General features: G+C 42.0%; 1 protein-coding gene across 2 annotated transcripts in view; it reads right to left on the bottom strand.

The window, feature by feature from the left end:
* The window catches only part of LYPD6B (LY6/PLAUR domain containing 6B), a 167,903-nt gene that overhangs the window by 11,087 nt on the left and 131,372 nt on the right, over positions 1-25,444 (bottom strand). The gene's annotated exons all lie outside the window — the stretch shown is intronic.

The raw sequence follows: 25,444 nt of genomic DNA on the forward strand, positions 1-25,444 counted from the left end.
TTTCAAAACCCGGAGGAAACAATAAAAGTTGAAGCAGTAGGAAGGACAGTGAGTAAAGGACAATGAGTCCGAGACATAAAGTGTCTGCTGGATCCCAGGGTACACAGGCAGTGAGAAGAGAAACAACAGTCACTGTGAAATGCCATCCCACCAGTTTCTGTCACGTTGGGTACAAGGAGAAGCTGCCAGAGGTTCTAGAGAAAACATAATTACAGCTGTTTGAACAGCTGAAAATCATATCATGTTAGTCCTGCTCACTGCTTTCACGGACTTAAAGTAGGCAGGGCTGAAACCCAACAAAACAGCAGGCACGCTCAAAGCCCTGAGTAAAATATATTTTTGTTGATTTTTAGAGAGAGAGAAAGGGAGAGAGAGAGAATAAAAACATTGATGTGAGAGCAAACATCCATTGCTTCCCTCTGTATGCCCCCATCAGGGGCATGTTCCCTTACCGGGAATTGAACCAGCAATGCTTTGGTGCACAGGACAAGGCCAAACCAACTGAACCATACTGGCCAGGGCAAATATATTAACTTTTAAGCTCCTTAGGTTCTGCCCTCTAGAAGCAGACCTGATCGTAAGATAATCTTCAGGATTAATGCTCAGAACCTACAACAGCACCATTGACAGGTTCTCTTTGACAGGGGGAGGGGTGGGGCAGCAGAAAAAGTATGTAACTTGGAATCCAGAGACTTTTATTCAGGTGCTGGCTCTGCTATTTATTAGCTGCCTGACCTGGGCAAGCTCTTTAAATTCTAGCAATTTCAATTTTCTCATCTGTAAAGTGGCTTAATAACATCTACCCTGCCCACTCAAGTCGGGAATTGTGAGCATCAGACAGGCTCAGGTAGGATCACATAGGATCGCGTATGTAAGAGCACTTGTAATACAAGTTCTGTGACAATGCTGGAATCTTATCTATATATATAAAAGCCTAAGTGACCATGATGACTGAATGACCGTTATGACTGGTCGACCAGTCGCTATGACATGCACTGACCACCAGGGGGCAGATGCTCAATGCAGGAGCTGCCCCCTGGTGGTCAGTGTGCTCTCACAGCCAACCTCCTGCGGCCCCTCCCCCTGGCTGGCTGGCCCGCCATCAGCCCCCCAATTATGCACGAATTCGTGCACTGGGCTTCTAGTAGTTCAATAATATTGGCTGAATTCATTTTCCAATCTACTGGTTGCAGTGGGTATAAAGAGTTTTTCAAAGAAAAAAGTTTTCTCTCCACATATATGGGCATAATCCTTCACATGGATCTTTTGTTTGAAGTCGGTGTAACAATGTGTGAGTTCTAGAGTTTTATTTACCCCTCTTGTGTTGTGAATATCTTGGTTTTGCATGTGTGGCTAAAAATGCCTACTCTTGGATATGGAACTGATTATTAGAGAAAATGTAGCCACACCATCATCTCATTCCAAGTCCCTAAGGAAGTATTCAGGGCTGAAAAAACAAAACTGGTAAGTTTCACAAAATAGTAGTGCTAAACTTTGTACACCACATTTCAGCTCAGTAAAGAATTGGACCTAGGACATATAAACATATACATAATTCTACCCTGGTTCATTTTAGAAACTAAAATTGACCTTTCACAGTTATTAGATTTCTAAAACCCATTCTTATGCTCTTTCTGAAGAAACATACATTTAGCCAACTATTTTATACCTTACAGACAAGTGGTTGTATTGATACAAATTCTGCTTCTCCTGTTTATCTCTCTGAGTTGGACTATTCTGTATTTATTATGAATCTGTGGCCGAGTAATGCATATCCCCAAGTAGTGGAAGACCCTTTGAGTCGGGAAGGAGGGCTAATAGATCCTTCACAAATCTCAAAATGACTGTGTACCAAGAGTAATCCAAAGTGTTCTTATAATTTGAGACGATGCCTACAATCATCTAAGATCATTGATTTCACTTTGTCTACATTCAATTCCCTTTTGCATCACTAAGCAACTATGGGACCTTGGGCAAGTTGCTTAATCTCTCCAAGCCTCAGCTTCCCCATCTGTAGAGAAGGCATAAGGACAGGACCTACCTCAGTGAAGAAGTGAGGACAAAACCTCAGTGTAGAAGCGAGGACGGAATGACACCATGTGGATGAAGCACTCAGCCGAGTGCTGGGCACATGTTAAAGCTGTATGTATCAAGCACTTCTCCTGGGTGGTAAAGAGCACTGGCTCAAAGACCTGCTTCCAAGCCTACTATCTGTGTAGTCTCAAGCAAGTTCCTTAATCTCCCTGTACCACCATTTCTGCATCTATAAAATGGAAGTAATAATAATACCTACCCCATAGGGTTGTAGAAATTAAATTAGTTAATACATGTAAAGCACTTGAACTAAATTATCTATGTGCTCAGCATTTTGCTAATTCTTACTAAGTAAACATTTAGTATTATGAAAAAATCCCCACCCCATTTGAAATCACAAGTCAGAACCCCTGGTTTTCCTCATTTAATTTCAGTGTGAGACAAAGGCCCACTCATTCATTCATTATTCCATTATTGACACCTCAGGCAGAAAAGATACTTTTATTCACTGGATCCCCAACAAGGTCATTGCTCTCGTGCAGTCTGCATTTTAGAGGGAGAAAACAGGAAATAAATATGGTAAAAAATATAATTTCAGATAGCCATAAAGTCTATGAAGGAAATATGTAAGGAGGTATATTAGTGAATAGAAGGAGCTATTTTTATATATGGTGAGGCCAGTATGTCTCTGCTGGGTGACATTGCATGTTAATTAAATGATGAGAAGAAACTGTCCAAGCAAAAAATCAAGGGGATAGAAACCAAGGTCCTAAGATGAGAAGAAGTGCGCCTTGTAGGGGGTGATTTAGGAAGCAGCCAGTGTGACTGGAGCGTACTGAGAAGGGGACGGACAGACGAAATCAGGGAGTGGAGGAGCCGGGCACTTCCAGGCCATGGTGAGGATTTCAGATCCGGCAAAGTCAATACATTGTTTAATTTTAGACTATCTTGCTTTGAAAAAATACTAAGAATGCTTCCTCTCTGTAGAGTATTTGGTCCCAAACTCCTATAATAGTGAATATAGAGGGATATAGAATTCAGAAAAACCACACAATTTCTCTGAATTAAAAAGTGATTGGATGATAGACAACTTAAAAACTACTGCATTGACAACAAAATAAAGAGTTAAAGTCGTTTTTTTGGCTTCTTCCTTCCTCAAAACTGGAAGGAATAGGTTGTCATCACCCTTATACAACTGAGGAAAGCGAGGTTTAGAAGCCATATGCACAAAAGTCCTAGCACGCAGGCCCTGCAAACATTTCCACATAGCTCAGTCAACCTACTACTCTTGGAAACTAGTGAACAGTAAACTGGAAGAATGTTGTTTCTGTATAGTCTAGATGTATTTTCATTTCCATTTTTAACTAAAATAGCATAGCCTTTTTCTATCAAAATTCTCTCCAACTGCAGAGGTTTTAGTTGTAGGATAAGGAAAGCACTAAATAAAAATGTCTCATTTCCCATAGCATGCTTTATAGTCTGTTACCACTTCCGTTCCCCACCCCCACCCCCGTCCCCCAAGCACCTATATCTGTCTCTATCCATTTTTCAGTGTATAGGTTTGGGTTAACATGACTTTTATTTTCACAACCGAAAGACATTAGGATCATGAAAAAGCAAATGACTAACTATAGTATTTGAAAGTTGTTTTACATTTAGAATCATTTCACGGAGACTCTAAACTAAAAATTATCTGCTGAAACTGCTGAGCAGGCGCTCACTGCAGTCTTTGTTGCAGAACAAGGTTACAATAGAGCTTGTATTTTGCTCCAGAAGAGAAAAGAAATCTTTGACACACGTTAGACTAAAGCATTCTGGTACCTTCTCCGAGACCGTCATAGAGAGCAGAGTTCTTCATGTAGAGGAGGGGTGACCTAGGAGCTTCTTAAGGTTATTGGCAAAATTTTGTGTCTATACATATGTCCTCAAAGGAATCTGAGACCCACATGATGGTTAAAAACAGCTGCTTGCTGTTTCAGAGTACAGCCATTATGATTCAGCTTCCTGTAATTTAGATGTTTTCATATTTGACACTAAGAAAGTTGCATATATACATGAGGTATCTGGTCCACACTCCTCAAACTCAAAACATTCCTCCCCAGACAGAGCTCCTTATTGTTATCCACCTTTTCCAGGTAGTATGCCTGGTCTTCCATTTATTTTATGAGCCCTGTCTTTGGAAACGATGTTAATAATTACTCCAGAATTCACTGTGCTTTTCTTACCAAGAGAAGGAAGGGATTTCTGCAAGGCACACTTGTAGGGCTACACCAGGGATGGGCAACTCCCAGGCACTCCAAGGAATGGCAAGTAGCCAGATTTGTAAATTTAGGAAACCCCACGTGAGTCTTTCACCCACTACTGCCTGAGTAAAAGACCTATATGGCACTTGGTCAAGAAAAGCAACTATTTCCCAGGTTGGAGCCATAGTAACCATCTCATCCCCTAGGTGGCATTTTACATTTCCATGTGGCATCCTTGACATCATAATTTTTTTTGGGAGGGGGGGATGACTTACATTATTTTTTCTTTTGGCTTAATGAGTTTGACTTTTATTAATCACAATTATCATTATACATACACAGAAACTGGTACTCAATAAATACTTTTTGGGAAGAACCAACATCATTAGCTATGACCTACAAGGAGCACCTTTCTTTATATATACATTAAATATGTGTATATGTGTATAATGTATATGTATATGTGTCTATATAAATAATTTATATAGGGTGAGAGAGAGAAAGAGAAAGAGAGAGAAACATCCATGATGAGACTCATCAATCGGCTGCCTTCTGCACGCCACCCCCCTCCCCACTGGGGATGGAGCCTGCAACCCGGGCATGTGCCCTGACTGGGAATTGAACCGTTATCTCCTGGTTCATAGGTTGATGCTCAACCACTGAGCTACTCCCAGCCGGCAGAAGCACCTTTCTTAACAAGAAAGAATAGTTGTGGGCAGTAAGGAGCTGACAAGGTGTCCAAGATAATAAAGAAATTATGGACTCAGGAGAGTTGAAAAAGAAGAGGCCAAACAGAGGTAGTAAACACTGGCATTTCTTGCACATGGCTAAAAATGAGTCAGCAAGCACAAGGCCAACTTCAACTGCCAATAAAACAAATGAAATAGGTAATTTAAGGAAAGCAGCTCTACTAAGTCCAACATGCCTATCAACACTCACATTCACACCTTCCTGCAAACATCACTTATCCCGCTGTGAGACACATTCATGACAAACTTTAATAGGCCTGGCTTCCTTTGTGAAGAGAATAGAAAGCAAAGAGGACATTAAAAATGAGTGCTGAAATTTTAATCAGAGTGAAATAGATGAAAACACTCCTCTCAGAAGGAGAAATTTACCAGAAAACCTTACCATCCACCTTAAGGATGGTCTACTTATTTCTGGCTGATAGGAGAGGTTGGCCAGTGGAGATAGTCTGCTTCCCATTAATTTCAGGAAGTGTGTTGCGGAGACTTATCTTGAGACTGTTCTAGCTCCTTTACTTGCAGGGGAGCTGAGGTCTCCGTTTCTAACCTTGCCTGGGCAGTGAGAGCCCAGTTCCTAAGGGTTCAGCTTCTACTTTCTCTGATAGGTTCTCTCTCTGTTTCTGGTACATGAAGAGTTCTTTTCCCCCTAAGTTTAAATACAAATTTCTTTCATTTTAAAGAAATTTAATCTAGCATTTCTATGTGCCTAAAGAAAAACGTGAGATAGAAATTTAACTTATGCTCAACCCATCATTTTCATCTGAAAACACAAAATCTCCAGAGTACCATGTATTTGGACAACAAAATGCAATGGGGAAAATGGAATCATGATGCAACTTCTCCTTAGAGCTTATCCATTATTATGGCATGCAGTTATACCAGGCACCGTGCTAAGCACTTTGTATATCATAGTGTATAACAGAAACACAATCTCTGTGCTCTCATCTATTATTGGAGTTAGAAAGTCAATGTGAGCCACTGGTGCGATGTGACTGCCAAGAGTTAGTTAATGCAACCATCTTTGCGGGGAGGAAAACAATAGGCACAGAAAAAAATTCCAGTTCTACATGTACTAGTCAGGTGATCACAGAGGTAAGAGGTATTGTCCCCATTTTCCTGTAAGAGAAGTGAGACTCAGAGCCCTGTAAGTAATTTTTCTAAGTCATTGTGAGGATTGAGTACAATTACATACATAAAGCACTTTTACTTAGATGGTGTTCAAACGTTAAGTGCCTGCTCCCCTAACCTTCCCTCTCTCCCTGCTTCTTCAGATATCATTAGCAGAGAAAAAAAAATCAGATCAAGGGAGATGACTGTCCCAACTCCATTCCATATTAGCTGGACCAAATCAGGTAAACAGTGTCAAATTCTACACACTCATTTCTTAAGAGGATTCAGAAATTCTCTCTATTGCAACCAAGTGGGAATGGATGACTAATATTCTATGATTTTTATGAAAGGATAATAATTAAGAGTTCCAGTTATGCCATAAAAAGTCATACATGTAATATAGCATTCTCATAATGTTTCATATTCCTGCTACACTGATTTAAAGAATACAAACTAAAAAAATTTATCAAGCACAGGATCAAAACCTCACAGAAATGAGTACCTAATTTCTAAACATACACCTGCACATTTCGCAGTGTTAAAGGTAGATGTTTTCCTACTATGTGCAACCTGATAAAAGATAAAGTCCAAAACATTGCTAATGTTCAAATAACTTCATTATGCAAACTGACTTTAAATCTAATCATAAATTAATACAGGGCCCATCAATGGTAGTATTAGAAATAGTCTAATCAATTTTAAAGATATATTTTTAAGTGTGATTCAAATTTTAGAAAAAGCTAAAAGACACTTTCAAAGTAATACCTGTTCAGCTCTATTTTTGTCAAAGACATGATTTTATATCTTTTTTTAAAAGGCTTTCATGACACCAAAGGACTAACATGATAAGAACTCCACAGGAACAAGATGAAAAAGCTTAGATGTTTAGGAAATGGAAACTGGACTCCTTAAAAAAAAAAAAAAAAACTGGGCTCCTCTTTAAAAGAATCAAGATTGGCGTGTGAAGTTTTATTGAACTATTTGGACAAATGACAGGAATCTGTATTAATTGATTAAATTTGAGAGCATCCTTCACATAAGTGGAATAACTTTTACCTAGTTTGCTCCATACATGATTTATAGGAGGCTTATGCCAAGTCACTCATGCATTAAGGCTCCCAACGTATGGGGTAAAAACCAAACTGGATGAGAGGAGAGTCAACTCCCCAGCCCCTTCTATGAACGGTGGTCCTCTGCGGGGTTACCCGCCGCTCTGTACTTCCTAGCAGACGGGGAGACACACCTGGGACACATACTCTCATTATTTAGTAGAAGGAAACTCTTCAGTCACTTAGCTCTCAAATTAATGGGCCCTGTGTGTTATCATCGAGAGAGCACCAAACAACATAAGGAGAGAGCCTGAAACGTGCTTTGAAGGGCTCCTGCACCCTTCATTTGGCCACTCCTTATAAAAAGCCAACAGCACCATTTTAAAAGGAAATTTAATAGAGATAGTTCTGTTGTCAGGCAGGCGAATGAGAGATATTATTTTCTTCTCCGTGGAAGAGGGGTTTTTAAATTTGAGAGGAAGCTATAAGCACTGGACTGAGTCCTGAGGGACAGCGGCAGGCACAGTGTTTGGTACTGCTAATAAAACTCCGCTGGCGGGACTGTGCGGGCATGCACAGAGTGGTAGAGGCGGGGCATGGAAGGCAGTGTGTTTATGTCCCATATCCTTGCCTGCCTTGCTGAACCCATTTCTTTTAATAACCAATCAAAACTCTCATAATAGAAATTTAGACTGAAATGTCCAACAGCTGGCTAAGGACCCATTATGCAATATTTGTTGAATGGAGGAGTGTATCACTCCCGGCACGCATTCTCTAGTACATGGCACACAGAACCCACCTGAGATCATTTAGTTTTCAGGGTCACTAGGTGTGTAGGTAATGGCTAGCACTTTTGACTTCCTTTAGTCTCCACTGACCTAGAAAAATGACCATAAATACAGATGTTTTTCTTTGTATATATTCTAATACGGCACTGTCTGCACCAATGCAGGAATCTTAGGTGATAAGTTCATTAGGTTATATGTGTGTGTATATATGCATGTATATATGTATATTTATGCATATCTGCATACATATATGTATATGTGTATATCTGCCTATACACACATGTATTTTATTTAATTGCTTAAGCTCTATGTTTCAAGTTGTAAATTGTCCCTAGAACTCTGTTTAAGAGACTGTATTACCAATCATGTCAGCTGCTTTTAGCACTCGCATGGTTATCTTTCAATTGGGAGAGCTTACAGATGCAGAATTGTTACTGTGCTTTTGTCCTGTCATCTTTCGCCTGTCCTCGTGTTTTAGGTCACTGACCATTGTTTATAGAGCATCCACTAGCTCAACTTCATTCTTGATTCTGAATCTAAAAATATATTATACAAGTAAAGAACAAGTTCGTGGGTATCATTCTGAAAGAGGAGGGCATTTAAAAATCAACTGTAAATTACATGCTACAGTGAAAGAATAGTGTGCTGACTTTTACATAGTCACAAAATGCAGAACAGATTATTCAAAGAACTCTCTGGAAGCTGACAAGCTTATTAAAGAAGTCCTAATAAAAAATTTCTGCATTCTGCGTATATAACAAAGTTACAGTGTGTCACTTGCAGTATAGACTGTCACTATTACCACTTGGAGGAGAAGGAAATGTACATATAAAAGATATATATGTGCATAATTTCATATTCCCAGAGGAAACTGAAAAATTATGTACATTAAGTAGTGTTTTAATTGCAACATGAAGAATGACATTTAAGCAATGTTTCACAATCCCACAAAGTTAAAGTCAAGTATAAATGCCTGGTATAATAGGGGAAGAATGGCTTTTGGGGGCACACAGGCCTGGGTGTGAATTCTGACTCTGTCACTTGTTACATTCACTACTTCTAGCCAATCCCTCTATCACTCTGAGACTCGGTTTCCCTATCAGTAAAATAGAAATATTATATATCTATTTTGCGGAGAGTTGTGGTGGAACTTAAAGGAGAATGAATGACAGGTCCCTACCCACTGATGTTTTTATTATCAAATTATTGACTCAATACCTAATATATGGTGACAGGAGAAGATCTGATTTTGGGTGGTGGGCACACAGTGCAATACACAGATCTTGTAACATAGAAACCCACACCTGAAACCTATATGATCATGTCGACCAATGTCACCCCAATACATTTAATTTAAAAAATAAAATAACTGAAAACAGAAAACTAACTATAGATATTTATGGCTTCTCTATGGATTTCATCCCTACCAATATCATTAAGATCATGAAATATCTGACTAGATTTAAGACTAAAATTCAATATATATATATCAGCTCTCAAATTTTATGATTGTCTGAGTATATATGAGAGAAGGAGATAAATTCCTCTGAAGACCAATTTTAGGAAAACTCCTCTAGAATATATGTGAGAACAATATTTAGGCCTCAGTAAAGCATTCTCTTTTATCTGCTTTCTGATCTATATATTATTTGTCTATAAATAGTCATAAATATTACAGTTATTATAAAGTTGGCTTTATTTTTTTTAAATATATTTTATTGATTTTTTACAGAGAGGAAGAGAGAGGGATAGAGAGTTAGAAACATCGATCAGATGCCTCTTGCACACCCCTTACTGGGGATGTGCCCGCAACCAAGGTACAGGCCCTTGACCGGAATCGAACCTGGGACCCTTGAGTCCGCAGGCCGATGCTCTATCCACTGAGCCAAACCGGTTTCGGCTAAAGTTGGCTTTAAAAAGCAACAGGCTCTCATGAGTCATTACCTCGTACTTCCCACTCTTTAAAGTAACAGTTCTAATATTTTTCATTCATTAAACTTTACTGTGTCTACTCTAGCCCGTGGGTTAGTTTCTACCCTGAAAAAAAAATCTTGAGGTTTGTTTGGAGACATAAGACTACCCTTCCTTGCTTAGCACTGGGATGGGCACAGAAAGTTCCAGTCCTTGCTTGGAGCTGAGCTGGAAGTCTCTAAAGGCCTCACACTCTTACAGGCATTGCCAATAAAAATAAACTTAGGAAAAAAGTTTTTCATCTTTACTACCAACAGAATTCCCATTTCCATTTTGATAGTTCATTGAGATTCTAGGTCAGTGGTCAGCAAACTCATTAGTCAACAGAGCCAAATATCAACAGTACAACGATTGAAATTTCTTTTGAGAGCCAAATTTTTTTAAACTTAAACTTCTTCTAACGCCACTTCTTCAAAATAGACTCACTCAGGCCGTGGTATTTTTTGGAAGAGCCACACTCAAGGGGCCAAAGAGCTGCATGTGGCTCGCGAGCCACAGTTTGCCGACCACGGTTCTAGGTTAATTACATGGAGTGTGAAAACTCCATTTTCAGCAACATAAGGTCTGCCCAACAATGGCCTACACTCTCACATGTTGTTCAACACACACTATGTTGAGCCTTACATATATAACAACCAGAAGATCTCCCCAAACTATCCTATAAGATGAAGGGGAAGTGAACTCTACTGGGCTTTCACCCTTTGCCCCTCAAGATCCACCTTCCATCTCTCTCTATCCAGCTCTATGTCCTAGGAAGCCAAGCTATGGAGACCACTCACAGACTTCTCTTTTCCACTGGCCTCTGGTTTGGTTTGGCAGTAACTGGCAGATTGGAGGGTGGAGAGAGTGAGCCCAGGGTATTCATTCCTCTGACTCCCTCCCTGCCAGACTGCCATCACTTCCTTCCGCCCCACAGCTACCATCTCCTGCCTTCTGGTGACCATTTTCTCCCCTTGTCCTGCAGGCCTATAGGCTAGAAATAGTGTGGGCCAGATTCTGTTTCCATAAATCTAGCCCACACTATTGTAGACAGCCCTTCACTAACTATCTCAAATAACACCAGTCTGAATATGCCACCTGGCTCCTGCCAGGACCCTGAGCCTTGGATCCAGTCTGAAAAAGGCCACCGGGAAGAGAGCCCCTGGTCCGAAGTGCCGTGCCTTGTCATAGCAGGTTATCACAGGACCAGCTGACGTGAATCAGCAGAACCTCTGGACTGGGAAAGTGTAAGAGCAAGTGTCACTGCTAGGTTTACAGGAGATCAACAAGTGGATTTATGCTATAAACTGATCAGGGTAAGAATGGAGGCATCAGGAAATGACTATATTAACTAGAAGATAAATCTAGCTATGGAATATTTTATAATCGAGTGACAATATCACAAACCCACCAAAAATCAGCTTTTTCTGTTCCTATCATTAAAGAACAAAATTAAATAGGTAGAGAGAGGTTGGGGGGGACGATTATTGAACTTCAATAAAAGAGCTAAGAACAAAGGAATACATATCGTTATAAACATAACACCAAAGCCTACAGAAGCTTTAGTATAAATCAAGACTGTACCCTCTTATCACCTCTAAATATCTGCACAGAGATATAAGTTTATTCAACCATAACATATTCACTGAAAACTGAATTAATATTATTGACCATTAATATGGAATATCATGAATATTTTTTTCTCATACTAATGCAATGGTGCTTTGCCCTATAATCTCCCTCCTAGAGTCTTGTACTTCATGAAACAACACGGTTTTGACATGACACATCTCCCGCACTGCCCTCTGCTTGCTCTCTGGTTACCTCTCGTCTTCTGCAGTCCCGACCCTCCTACGGGGATAATGTTCTTAGTTGCCTTGCTTGCCCAGAGAAGCCCTTTACTTCACCTTCTAAGGTTACGCGGACTCATCTTTCTTAATCAATTTTCTTCCCTCCTCCTCCCCTTCCAACTCCCTGCTACCCTCACTCAAGGACACCTGAAAGGAGAAAAAAAAAGTTCAGCTTGAAATGTACATTGAGATCTCATCCATATTCTGTACCAATTTCCAGACCATAAAATTCCTTATTGGCAGAGAAAGTGTTCTGTGATAATGCCTAAAATGGTCCCTTTTACCTTGTGCTTAAAATAAAGCACACCTTGAATGTACTTTTTAAAACTATGGCATGCAGCAGAAGTCAAAGAGGCCAAAAGCGGGACTCTTCTCCTTTCTAGTCCTCTTTTTGTTCGGGGGCACAAAGTTTCTCTCCACTGACAGCACCTAAGAGAGAGAAGGCTGGCTCAGGGATTTGGTAAGGGTGGCATCTGGAAAGTGAGGGGACTGAGGCAGCGCCATCACCCGACGTCCGTCTTGCTCAGGGTAAGCCAAGATGTGGACTCACTGTAACTGCCGCCCAGCTCACATGGCTGACGGCAAAGATGACATCCGGCCCATGGATCACAATCCAGGGCTATCACCTTCCGCTTCAGCAGCTCGGAGAGCCTGCTCCTCAGGGCATGTCGCTCCTCGTTAACCCCCTGATACCATTTGTACAGCAGAGACACTCGGTAGGTGATCTTTGAATAAATGCTTAAATAAGGTTGACTTCACCCATTCATTTAGTTTGCAACGTCCATTCCCCTGACTCTGAGGCGGAACAATTTCCATTTACCCTTTGGTGCCTGGGTTTGGGCAGCAGACATTTACCCAAGTTGTGGCTGTGCAGCCTCACATGACCACACTCACTACACTCTATGACTCATCTTCAAAGAACTTTCCCATCTGAAACGAATGAATCTTCCCCACATCCCTGTGAGGTAAGTGCAGGGAGCTCCCTGCAGGTTGTAAGGAGGAAATTGGGGATGAGCAGGTTACAGGCCGTGCCAAAGGTTATTAAGGGTATCTGCCAGGGAATGAGGTCATAATGCAGTAAACCGGGTTCAGCCTCTCCGCCCACTGCGGAATCCAGGCCTTTCCCCCATGCTCTGAGCATCGTTCTCTGGTCTTTTTGTGAAGGTGTAGACTGAGTCCAGCAGGTCTGTGCATTTCAGAGGGGAAAAAAGTATTATGATTTGCCCCTGCTAAACACTTTAGATGTCTTTCCCGCAATCACTTGTGTTAGATAGAAGTCATCTCTCCAGTAAAGACATCGCCTTATATAGTTTAGTGCTGTCTTCTGGAAAGAGGGATGAGAATAATGGATATCCATCCACCTTTCTGGGAAACACGTGGTGAGGTTCATTCAACCCTCACGTCTTCGGAGACACAAGCCAGTGCATGGGCAGCCTCGGTGTTCATGGTGACTGCCTGTCCTGGCCTGCGAACTGCCCAGAGCAGCATGACACACAGCCTCCTCAACATACTTCACACGTCTCAGATCGTGAGTTCCCATGGCATGCACACAGCAAATACTACAACTTCTCTACCGTCGGCCTTTCTGACTTTGCCAAACAGAACTAGGACTGGCTGTTTCCAAGGAAGAAGCAGCCTTCACCCACCACAACCAGGTCCTTTTTCCTTTGCTGGTTTCTCTTCCTCCCCCTACCTCCTAGATTAGGACCTGCCTCGGGTCTCAGGTTTTTATATTACTATTTATTTTCCTATTGTGTGTGTTATTATTATTACTTTCTGTAGGAACCACATTCACTTTCACACTTTCAGCTTCCATTCCTTGTTGATATTTCTAAGTCAATAGGCCTATCACTGAAATAGGGGCTGAATTATAAATTCTCATTGACTGCCATTTTAATATAGCATGAGTTGGAGCAGATGACTTACTATTGCATTTGGGGATGACTAGTCCTGATAGACATTAAAGCATTCTCTAATGCTCCAGTCATGAAAACAGTATAATACTAGCATATAAATAGACAGACAGATGGAACAGAATAGAAAGACCAGAAATACCCAAATACACACAGCAATTTGTTATATGGTAAAGGGGGCTTCTCAAAACCAGTGTTATATCCATTTGAGTATATTGTAATTGTTGACTATAAGCAACTCATCACTCTTAATCTAGACCATTAGATGCTAAAATTTTTCACCCTCAAGGTTCATCTCTATCTTGTCCTCACTCCAAACCCCAGATTCCATGTTTAGAAGGATTTATCTGAAGGATATATAGCCCTGGCCAGGTAGCTCAGTTGGTTAGAACAATGTCCCAATATGCTAAGGTTGTGGGTTCGACCTCTGGTCAGGGCCCGTACAAGAAGCAACCAATCCTATATAATAAAAGCCTAATATGCAAATTGTCCTCTGGACTGGGAGTTCCACTGGGATTTCAACCAGGGGTGGGGCTGGTGGGCCAACCACGGGAAAGGAGGCCCCAGCCGGCAACTGGCAGCTGCTAGGGACCCAACCCGTGCATGAATTTCATGCACTGGGCCTCTCGTGAATGTATAAATGAGTAGAACAACAAATCTCTCTCTCTCTCCTCTCTCTCTCTCTCTCTCTCTCTCTCTCTCTCTCTCTCTCCGTCTTCCTCTCTTTCTCTAAAATCAATAAATTAAAAAATATTTTAAACTGTAGGTAGAAGATACTTATTATAAAAATTAAGAATGCGTAATTGCCATGAAAAGTGTCTGGCCCACATGAAATAATTAAATTATTACATCAACATTATATATATGTATATGTATATGTATATATATAACTTTGACAAATGCAAAAAAAATTGTTTTTTATGTACTCATTAACCACATTTTGTTATTGCCCCTAAATAAGCAATTTATGTTAGGCTCTTTGAAATATGAGAAATAACTCAACCTCTCCTGGGACTCCATTTGCGGTCCTGACATCCCAAATTACAGGCTTTCAAGAGGCAGCAGCTGGAACGTCTCTCCCTAACCCCTGGCAGGAAGGCTTCATCTGTAAAAAAGGGGCTGGAACCCGCTCCCAGAGGAAAAGATGCAATGGTCCTCGTGCACATACAGTGACGGGGGAATTCCTGCTCGTCAGCTGAGTGAACGAGCTCTATATTTTCCCACACTTCAGTTTCCTTACATGTAGAATCAAGCATTAAACATTGAACAAATTATTTAACTTCTCTTTGCCTCAGTTTCCTCATTGTAAAAAGAAAATAATAAAAAATAATGACCTCACGTGAGTGAGTTAATAAGTCTCAAGCACTTAGAATAATGTCGGATACAAACCAAGAACTATTCGCTGCCTGCATGTAACAACTTAGAGGCGTTTAACACTCTCCCTTTGGACCAGCCTTCCCCGGCTACCTCCCGAGAAGTTGCAGAATATCCCATCACCAATTTCCTTAGACTAATTAGCTGTGGTACAAATGGAAATTGACCTTCATAACTTTGACTTCACTTTTGTTGAATGATTTACATAATCCTGTAGCTAGGAGGTCCCAGAACTGCATTCCTTTCCTTGGCAAATTTGTACATCTTCCTCCAATGGCAGCATTTTGCTCATCACATCGTGTCTGATAAATGACTTGGGGCTAGGGCTAGGCAGAGAACACCAACCCCTTTCCCCGCTCTTGGTGCCAGGGCTTGGGTCACCGGGAGCAGAGGGAGACGCCCCCCCACAGCCCAGGGCAGAGCCAATAGCCCTCAGTTTGACAAGAGCATTTAGGAGAGACCCCGGTAGGGCCTGCTTACAAATGGGAGGACAGGGATGCAGTTAGACTCTGGCACCCGGAACCTCCGATCCCCTACTTTCTGTCACAAGGGGGAAATTAAGCTGTCATGATATGGAAGGAAATGGCAGAAAACAGTGTTTATAATCAATAGTTTATGTGCTTGTCTGTCTCCTACAGCGTCTCTTCTTAACATTATGCTCAGGAGAGCAAAGGAGGAGGCCATAGAGAATGTTACAAAAATGCTCCCCCAATTTGTTTGATCACAGAGAAGCAAGTGGAATCAAACTTTGTGTCCTTGATGAGAAATTAGAGGACAAACATTTTCCTGGCTACTTATTTGAAAAATATACCTTTGCCACACTCAAAATTTTCACCCAGTATGTCTTTCCCTATACCTTACCTCATTTAGAACGAACATTTTAAATTTATTTCATAAAATAATCCAATTTATACACTCAAACTGGACTAAACACATTCATTCATTGAGTTATTCAGCCAGTATTTATGGAGCACCTACCATGCACCAGGCATCGTTTTGTTCACTGCCGTAAGTCTCAGTCCCTAAAACAAAGTTCCTGAGCTGGGAGACCTGGGTGTCAGATCTCTTGTAGAGCTTATGGGTGTCAGGCACCTAGAACCAATAATTCATTTAATTCTCACCGCACCCCTGTGATGTGGGTACTATTATGATCCCCCCTAAACAGATGAGGAATTGAGGTTTCAAGAGAAGATGAGTAACTTACCCAAGGCTACAAAGCTAGTAAATCACGCATAGAATTTAAATTCCGGTCCAGTTCCAAACTCATCCATCTTACTTCCTACACGACACTGCTTTCAAAACTCCTTAAATATAGTTGGCTGTGATGGCTGTATTTTGTTTATAATCGCCTCCTCTGCTTTTTCTTTGTTTGGTTTGCTGCAATGCTCATCTCCTTCTGTTTGATGCTTTTCTAGTATCTAGGAAAATGATCATTTAAAAGCCATTGTATCAAGTCATGGGACCATGGCAGAGCCGGCTAAGAAATGACAGCCATTTGTCCATAAATATTTAAATATATGCACTCCACTTCATTTAGTGCATTATTCAAACTCTGGGCTTTCACAGAAAAGGTTTCCGGAACTCACCAGCTGCTTCCTTTTGTGATCTCAGGGATTCTCATCCAAACCAGGCTCAAAGGACCCATCTTCCAAAATCAGCCTCCTTATATTTACACCTGGTCATGGATGTCATTTGCCTTCTCTTCTGCCAACTCCAAACTGACTAAAGAAGAGAATCAATTTGAATTCTCTCTCTCTCTAATAGCTTCCTTTCCCTAAACTTGTTCTTTTTTTTTTTTTTTTCTTTCCCTAAAACCCCCGAAGCCAAAACCATAGTTCAGTGAAGTGAGTGCGATTAAGCAAATTCTGAACCGGCTCAGGGAGTCGCTCTAATTGCTCTAATCAGGGATATTTTCCGGGCTCTGCGGGTGGGAGGCCCGGCCGGCCTAGAACACTGCTCCAGTCCCTGGGCGGTCTGGGTGGTGTGTCAGCAGATGGCAATCACCGCTGCTCTGTATCCAGGTCAATGTGAGGTTGTTTGAGTCTGGAGCTTCAGACCCTAATGGTTCTTCTCGATTTCATTCATCGGTCCACTGAAAAAAGCATGCCTTTAATACCTGCGTGCCCCCAAAGCCCAGGCCACCACTCTGACCACAGCATCCGATTCTCCAGTGGGAAGAAGAGGGTGGGTGCAGAAGGAGGGGTCTGGCTGCCTCCCTCTCCCTCTGCACAGTCCCTGAAGGCAGGTGTTGTCTTTTGTCTCTAGCAGTGAGCTTGGCTCAGAGCAGAGGCCCAAATGTTTGCTGACTGCTGTGGAATGAAGAAAGGAGGTTGTGAAACTAAAGGCGCATTTTCTTTTAAGGAGCACTTTATGGGACAATGGATTTATTTAATAATAAGAAGGAAAATACTTGCGTAGGGAATGTGCATATCACCTACTACACTTAAATGAGAACGCTGAAAAGACTGGCTGGTAGTACTCAGCACATATTTTACCATTAACTCAAAATAGTTAAAGGTTGCCAGTCTGTATGAGAAAGAGATAGAGATTGAAATACAGTAGCAAAGCATCAAACTGACTTTGAGTCAGGAGTTTCTACCAGTAAAACGGCAGTAGTAGCAGCAACAATTAATGTTCTAACAAGCTTGATTTGGTTATGAAATCCTTCCAGGAAAATTCCAGAACCTCCGGAATTTAATGCCTTAATGAAGCCTACTAGGTGTTTGTATATTAAAATACTGCCACCCTTGCTTAGGCTTTTAATGAACTTTCTATACATTTTGGCAAATGGAAGCTTGTGAAGCAGGGTGTGAGAGAGCTGTCACAGAATTCCTTTGGGTCTGAGTTCACTGGGACCTGCAGGACAGATGCAAGGAAACTGGCCACGTTCCGCAGCTGCGGCCTGGCCACACAGCGCAGTCCACGAATTTGGCTTCCTTTCGTGTGGGTGATTACGTTGAGCATTGGATTAGAAGTGTCATGTTTTGGCATCATCAATCCAACTTCATCTTTGAGGGTTTTCTTAGCTGAGAAAGTGTTAATCAAATCAACTTTTTACATAGAAAATGCATATATTGCTTACTCATTGAATGAGCATTCGTGAACATCTCCTATTCACCATGTGAGAAACTAGAAATAAAAACTTAAGAAGATACGGTCCATGACCTAAAATGATTTGGATACAGTGATGAAGGCAGTCCATGTACAAAGGCACACATGTGGCCATTGGTATGGGGACAATGGGTTACAAAGCTTTACTAACTCTATCTACTGCCTTTACTTTTCTTAAAAAGTCTAGTAATTCTTATAGCTAATATATATATATATGCCTAAGCGACCGTTAGACCAATAGCTATGACGTGCACTGACCACCAGGGGACAGATGCTTAACACACAGGCATGGAAACATGGAACAGACTGATGAGTCTCAGAGGGGAGGGGACAGGAGGGAGGGCGGGAAGAGGTTAACCAAAGATCTTATATGCATACTAGAGGACTGGTGCATGGATTCGTGCCTCAGTGGGGTCCCTCAGCCTAGCCTGTGGGGATTGGGCCAAATCCATGCACCGGGCCTCCAACATCCCCCAAGGAGTCCCGAATTGCGAGAGGGCACAGGCCAGGCCGAGGGAACCCACTAGTGCATGGATTCGTGCACCGGGCCTCTAGTGGTATATAATAAAGCATAGTATTAATGCTGAAACCACGTAGGGAGGTTTCCAGAAATAAGCAAATCTGCAAAGAACAAATCTACACACATTTAGTTTGGCCAAGTAGAGGAAATACCTCAGGGGGAAAACAGGTTTATTCTTAAAAACACAAAAAAAGAAGAAGCATGCTGGCTGAGACTTTCCCCAGATATCACCAGAATATATTAAAGATCTGGTGAGAATAGATATAATGCATGTAATAAGGCAAAGAGTACAGGGCAGAGGGCGATTCATAATTATAACAAGTGCTATAGGGCACAATAAGTGATAATAATAACTCACAATAATACCTTTTTAAGAACAAGACCTGAAAAATAAAGAGTGCTTAAGTTAGATAAAGGGCATTCACTTATAGTATTGCTTTTGATTCCTACAGCCACACAATGAGGTAGACAAGGGAGATATTATATTATTAACCCCATTTTACAGATGAGGAAACTGTGACCCATAGAAGTAAAGGGGCTTAGCCAACGGTGCCATGCAAATCCGTGGCAGAACCCCAAGTTAGTGGTACTGGTGCTGTATCCCTGTTCAACATCATTCTGCCCCCTTTCTGAGTGCCAGGGGAGGGTGACGAGGGAGCACGAAAGGACTTGAAGGGTGAGCTATGAAGGAGACACGGTCCTCATGAGGAAAGGAATAAAGAGATGGGCAAAGAGCATGATCACAGGCTTTGGGAGAGAATGACTTAGTGAAAAGGGATGTATATTAGAAGGAAGTGGCAAATGGGATCTGATAGAAAAATAATCATGGAACTTTCAGCAAGCTGGAGTCTGGAGTTGAGTTTTGGTCTTTCAAACAATGAGGCTATATTTTTGAAGGAGGCTGACATGATCAATACAGAGGTTAAGAAAATTGATATGGTGTTCATGTATCAGAGGGGTTAGCGGGCTGGGAGGTGGGGGGGCAGAGAGTCTGGGTTTCTGAAATCCGGAAAGGATGGCAGAGGGCCTGGCCTAGTTCTGGGATGTTGAGGTAGGCATGCTTTACAGAATCCATCACCCACATGCATTTGCACATCGCTGTGCAATAGCAAAGCTAAAAGTACTCTGGTTACAAGGAACAGGGCATATAAAAGAGAAGGATGATTGGTGCTTACAAATTTATGACGGGTTGAGCCATTTTGGTTGACTTAGAACTTTTAAGATACGCTGTCTCCAGAATTCAGGATTGACCTTCATTTCCAGGCCTTGGTATAGTGTAACTTCCTGCCTCAGCAAGCCTGTCATGGGGCTGGACTAAAGGTGGCCCCCCAGGCCTGTTGGAGTTGCAACAGATGGAGGGGATTTAGTGGTGTCAGGGGTACTCTGGGTTTCTCATCCATACCTAAATGAGAATAGGATTAATTTTGTAAAACTGCTTTTATTAAAATATTTTTACAAAATTTCAATTGGGCAAAAGGTTTCAGAGTTTTAAACATCTGAAAAGCCACTGATCTTGTCTCATTCCAGGCACAGACAAACGAGGAAGCAAGGCCTGGTTCAAGGTCACAGAAGGGGGGAGGTCACTTGAGGGACATTTCCAACTGCTTTAAATTGGGGACTAAAAAAGCTTTTGTATAGCAAAAAGAAACAACAAAATGAAAAGGCAACCTAAAGAATAAGAGAAAAAAAATTGCAAATCAGAAGTTACTATCCAAAATATATAAGAAACTTATACAACTCAATAGCCAAAAAAAAAAAAACCACAAACAAACAGCAATTAAAAAGTGGGCAAAGGATTTGAATACACATTTTTCTGAAGAAGACATACAAATGGCCAACCGGTACATGAAAGGTGCTCACCATCGCTAATTATCAGGAAAATGCAAATCAATATCACAATGAGCTATTACTTCACACCGATAAAAGTTGGCAAGGATGTGGAGAAAAAGAAACCCTTGTGCAATGTTGGGGGGAATGTAAATTGGTGCAATCACTATGAGAAACAGTATAGAGGTTTCCCAAATTAACAATAGAATCCCCATAGATACAGCAATCTTACACCTGGGTGTAAATTTTAAGGAAATGAAATCATTATTTCCAAGAGCTATCAGCACTCCCATGTTCACTGCAGCATTATTCACAATAGCCAAGATATGAAAACAACCCAGGTGAATTAATTTTTAAAATGCGGTATATGTTTTCTTGGTATATATGTGTAGAATATTATTATTCAGCCACAAAAGAGAAAGAAATCCTGCCATTTGAGACAACCTGAATGGACCTGAGGGACTGACTCTAAGTGAAATAAGTCAGAAAGAGAAAGGCAAATACAGTATGATCTCACTTACATGTGGATTCTCAAAAAGTCAAAATCACGGAAGCAGAGAGCAGAACAGTGTCACCAGGGGCTGGGGGTGGGGGGAATGGGGAGATGCTGCTCAAAGGGCACAAACTCTCAGTTATAAGGTAAGTGAGTTCTGGGGATCTGATGCATAGCGTGATGATTATAGTTAATAATACTGTATTATGTACTTGAAATTTGCTAAACGAGCAGATTTCAAGTGTTCTCACCACAAGATAAAGGTAACTACGTGAGGTGATGGAGGTGCTCATTAACTTCATTGCGATAATCATTTCACAATGTGCATGTATATCAAATCATCACCTTGTACACCTAAAGACGATTTTGTCGGAAAGTTTTTCTATCCATGTCCCTTCAGTAAACTTGGCAAGGGGCTGGGGGATGAATTAGGGGGATGAGAACTCAGAAAACAAGAAGCGTTTCATGTCCTTTGAGGCTCCCAGTCCAGGACTCCCTCCAGGCGCTGACCATGCCTGTGAAAGAGCCAGCCCGGTGCCCTCAGCGGATCAGTGCAGGTGGCAGGGACGGAGACAGGGGTGAAACACCCCCACGAAGTGTACACACACACACACACACACACAGGCAGCCGGCTGGGCCTCAGAGCCAGCAGGCTGAACACCAAAGCCCGTTTCAGTGTTCAGCCTCCTGCCAACAAGTAAAACTTACAGCATTTCTCGTAAGGAAAGGGTCTAGTTAGTACTTTTCTCCAACTCATTCTACTTCCACACTTGCTTTTCTCTTTTTCCCCCTCACTTTTGGAGACTAACACTAAATCAAATCAAACAAACAAAGCACACACCAACCCACCGCCAATAACCAGCACTCCACCTTAAGAAAGGGATGTGGTGTGTGTGTCCTGGGGAAGACAAAGAGGTGCTTGCAGGTTCGGAATTCTCACTGTTACCAGAGAATTACGACCCAGAAGCAGAGAATCATTAAATCTGCTGGTCTCACCGCATAACAGCATGTAACATTGTACCTGCGCCGGCATTGCACGCTGAATCAGGAAGTTTAGGGGGAGAGCCCCGCAGAGCCTAGTAAATCTGTCCCTTTGTATTCCAATCACACACAGGCATTCCCCTCACTTTTCGCACAGGGCCTACCATCACCTGATGGGAGGTTTATCTAACCAAGTGTTTTTCTCCGCACGCAAGCATTTCTCTGCTTTGACAGCAAAGCTGATTAAATCTTCCCAGAGAAAAGCTGGGCAGATGGGGTCCCACACAACGGGACAGACTCTCCACTGCCAATGGCTCCTTTCCTTATCTTATTGCGGAGAAAAGTAAATAAAAGGGATACAATTTTGTAGAAAATCTCCACTGAAGATATAGTTGTTTTCATTTTAACTTGAGGTTGAAATATTTTTTTTACCAGTTTGGGCAATTATCTAAGCTAACTAGAAGCACTCTTAAACTGAGTATGTCACTGCTTGCAAATTCAAGGAAACTGGAGTGAATACAGACCAACGGTGTAAGATTAGCTGCCCCTCAGTGCAGAATGCACTTGGCCATTTCAGGGTAGAGAATTCTGAGAAAACTGTGACTTTGCTTATAGGGGCATTAGTAGCAAGAGGCATTTCCAAAAAGAGGCTGTATGTGATGAATTAACAAGAGCTCTCTGTGAACTGATTAACTCCTCCACAGTTAGAATGCCCAGTTTAGAAAATAACACATCAAAATGTCCAGCATTCTCCAACACACCTACAGTAATATATCCCCATTAGAACTCTGGGGAGGAGGTTATATCTGTGGCTTATGTACTGATCTGAGTAACACAGCCTGTTTTTTTAAAATCACCCCTGTCAGAAATATAAAATATCCTCATAATAAGTTACACAGCTCTCCGTGCTTCAGGAGCAATTCTCCAACACAAAAGCTCCAGATTTGACAATAGTCATCAGCACTGTGAGCTAGCTGCTGCGAGCTGCTGAGATTGATTTGAGAGGTAACCTATCTCGGATTGCCTTTGAAAGTCATGAGCATAATTGCAGGGCTTTCTGATTCCCATCAAAGACCCATAATTACGCCAGGAGAAATGGAGGCTCTCGGATGCCTGGTCTGGTAACTAGGTGCACAAACTTCCCTTTAGATTCTTCTGGAACAACAGCCCTTAAGCATCCCTGTGGGAGAGGAAAGCAGGCCTCCCAGCATGCCCTGCTCTCTCTAACCAGCCGCAGGTCAGTGACTCTGAAATCAATGGGTACAGCTGGAACTTCCTTTCCTCGCCCCCCAAACTTCGATATTTACAAAGTGGTTAAAAAATAAACAAGTAATCTCTGGACCTGCAGTAGACAAGAATGAAAACTGATAGATGTACACTTTTTAGCTGGATAGAAAAGTAATTCCCATGCCACCCAGCTCTGAAGGGCTGCTTTCCATCCCATGGGGGTGCGGGGGGAGGGAAGGGACGTGTAAAGCGGGCTTTGTGCAGACTGGCCTGGCCTTTGACGGATTTATTGATAAGACCTACGTGCAGGGACGCACCGTTTGTTAAGAAAGAGGAGAATGTGTACCACCAGGTTTGGAATTCTCACTATTTCCAAAGAATTATGACCCAGAAGCAGGGAACCGTGAGATCAGCTGCTTTCACTTGTTCAACAGCATGTACGTGCCTGCTCCTGCATTGCCCGCTGAATCGGGACCTCATAAAACACAAGTTTGGCTTAGAAGATCATGGCTACAATATATTAGTATCAGGAGGGACTTATTAAAGGCATCTCTCAAATTTCAAGGAAAACAAAATTTCAAAAAGCAAGGTGAGTTAGCTGCCAGTGTCTGTCTGAGTTGCTGGAGAGGCAGAGTTCGTTAAGGAGGACAGGGGCTGCTCTCTGAACAGGGCATCGCCTCAGTCACGTTTGTTTGTCATGTGCTTAAAGGATAGAGCATACAGGTTTCATCTCACTTGGGAGGAGTGGGAGAGGGGGAAATGACAGAAAACTGACTTTGAGTTAATTTTGCATTGCCCTCTAGATCACAGTGGTGACAAGATGCTGTCTGAAGTGTAATATTTTACAATGTCAATAAAGCTCTGATACTCTTGGATGGCAATAGAGGGAAAGACAATGAACCACTGTCTGCGTGGTGCTATAAAAAGGCTGTGCTGGGAGTCTCATCGCTTCTCAGCCCAAGTATGTAAGTCTCTAGCCCCTAATGGAACACAAGTTATCATCAAGGTTTGGTTTGTCCTGAATGTAAGTGGAGTCAGGAAACCTTGTTCAGATCCTGAGCTTCTGCTCTGATCACCCCTGTCAGGAACCGATTAACCTGAGCAAGTTGCTTAACTTCTTAGAGTCTCAGTTTCCTCATCCATAAACCAAGACAGGAACATTTAAATTTCAGGGCTGTGGTGAGAAGTAAATGATAAGACAGACTGAGAATTAAATGAATTACCTATAAAGTGTGTTTCACAATGCCACGCCTATAGGAGGTGCTCAATAAGCACTTTACGGCACTTATTGAAAAAACTTAGTACCCTTCCAGTTTTGTTCACTGTTGACTGTGGCAAAGAAATTCTTGGAGGAAGGAGACAGGGCCAGGGAGTATAAGGAGCTGACAGGGTAGGAGCTTTTTTGTGGGTCAGGGAGCAGATTTAGCTGAAGCACTATCGGTCCTGTGAACAAGCTCTGTGTACCACCTGCTGAAGGCACTCGGTGCAGGGACGGCGTATTGAAGTGCCCGGCAGGTGTGAGATTGGTTCACAGGGTGTTCACCATCCATCCTAACAGCCTGCAGATCCCACGGCAAAGCTTCCTGCTGGTGGCTCCCAAAAAGTCCTCCCTCTAATTCTCAGCCAAAAAGCAATGCAGGCGCTGTTTCTTTGCCCTCAGGCATCTTCATCCATTTTCTGTATAAAAAGCAACACTACTGGCTCCCAAAGAAACAAGGTGAAGGGGAATAAGAGCCAGGAGGAAATGGCCAGATGGAAGAACAGCGAAGGTACCCAATTACAACAAACCTCTTTCCTGTCGGGATACTAAAAACAGAAGCCCAGCCAGCTTGGCCAGTTACTCTCTTAGCCAATTGGCTACATATTTGATGGAAAGAGCAGTCCAACGGTGGAAAAATAAAAGCTTTTCCCACCAAATGAGGAGTGGTTGGGAATGCATTCAAAAGCTGCCACTGTGGTGTTCCAAGTTTATCCTCTCCGTGTGGCACGGATGGAACTGACTCAGCTCACAGGCTTGGGGCCCATCTCTCTAACGACCGATGCTTCCAGTTCCACCTGCAGTCTAAAAATCCGGCTGTACATTTGGTCCCTCGTCTCCCCACATGCAATAACTGAAACACCATTTTTCATGCTCTAGAAAATGCAAACACAGCTGAATTGATGCTCTTCCAATTTTCCTAAACATTTCTACTAAAAATGAAAGCAGGTGAGACATGTCAAAGTAGGGA

The sequence above is a fragment of the Cnephaeus nilssonii genome (assembly GCF_951640355.1).
Source record: "Cnephaeus nilssonii genome assembly, chromosome: 10".
Classification (NCBI taxonomy): Eukaryota; Metazoa; Chordata; class Mammalia; order Chiroptera; family Vespertilionidae; genus Cnephaeus; species Cnephaeus nilssonii.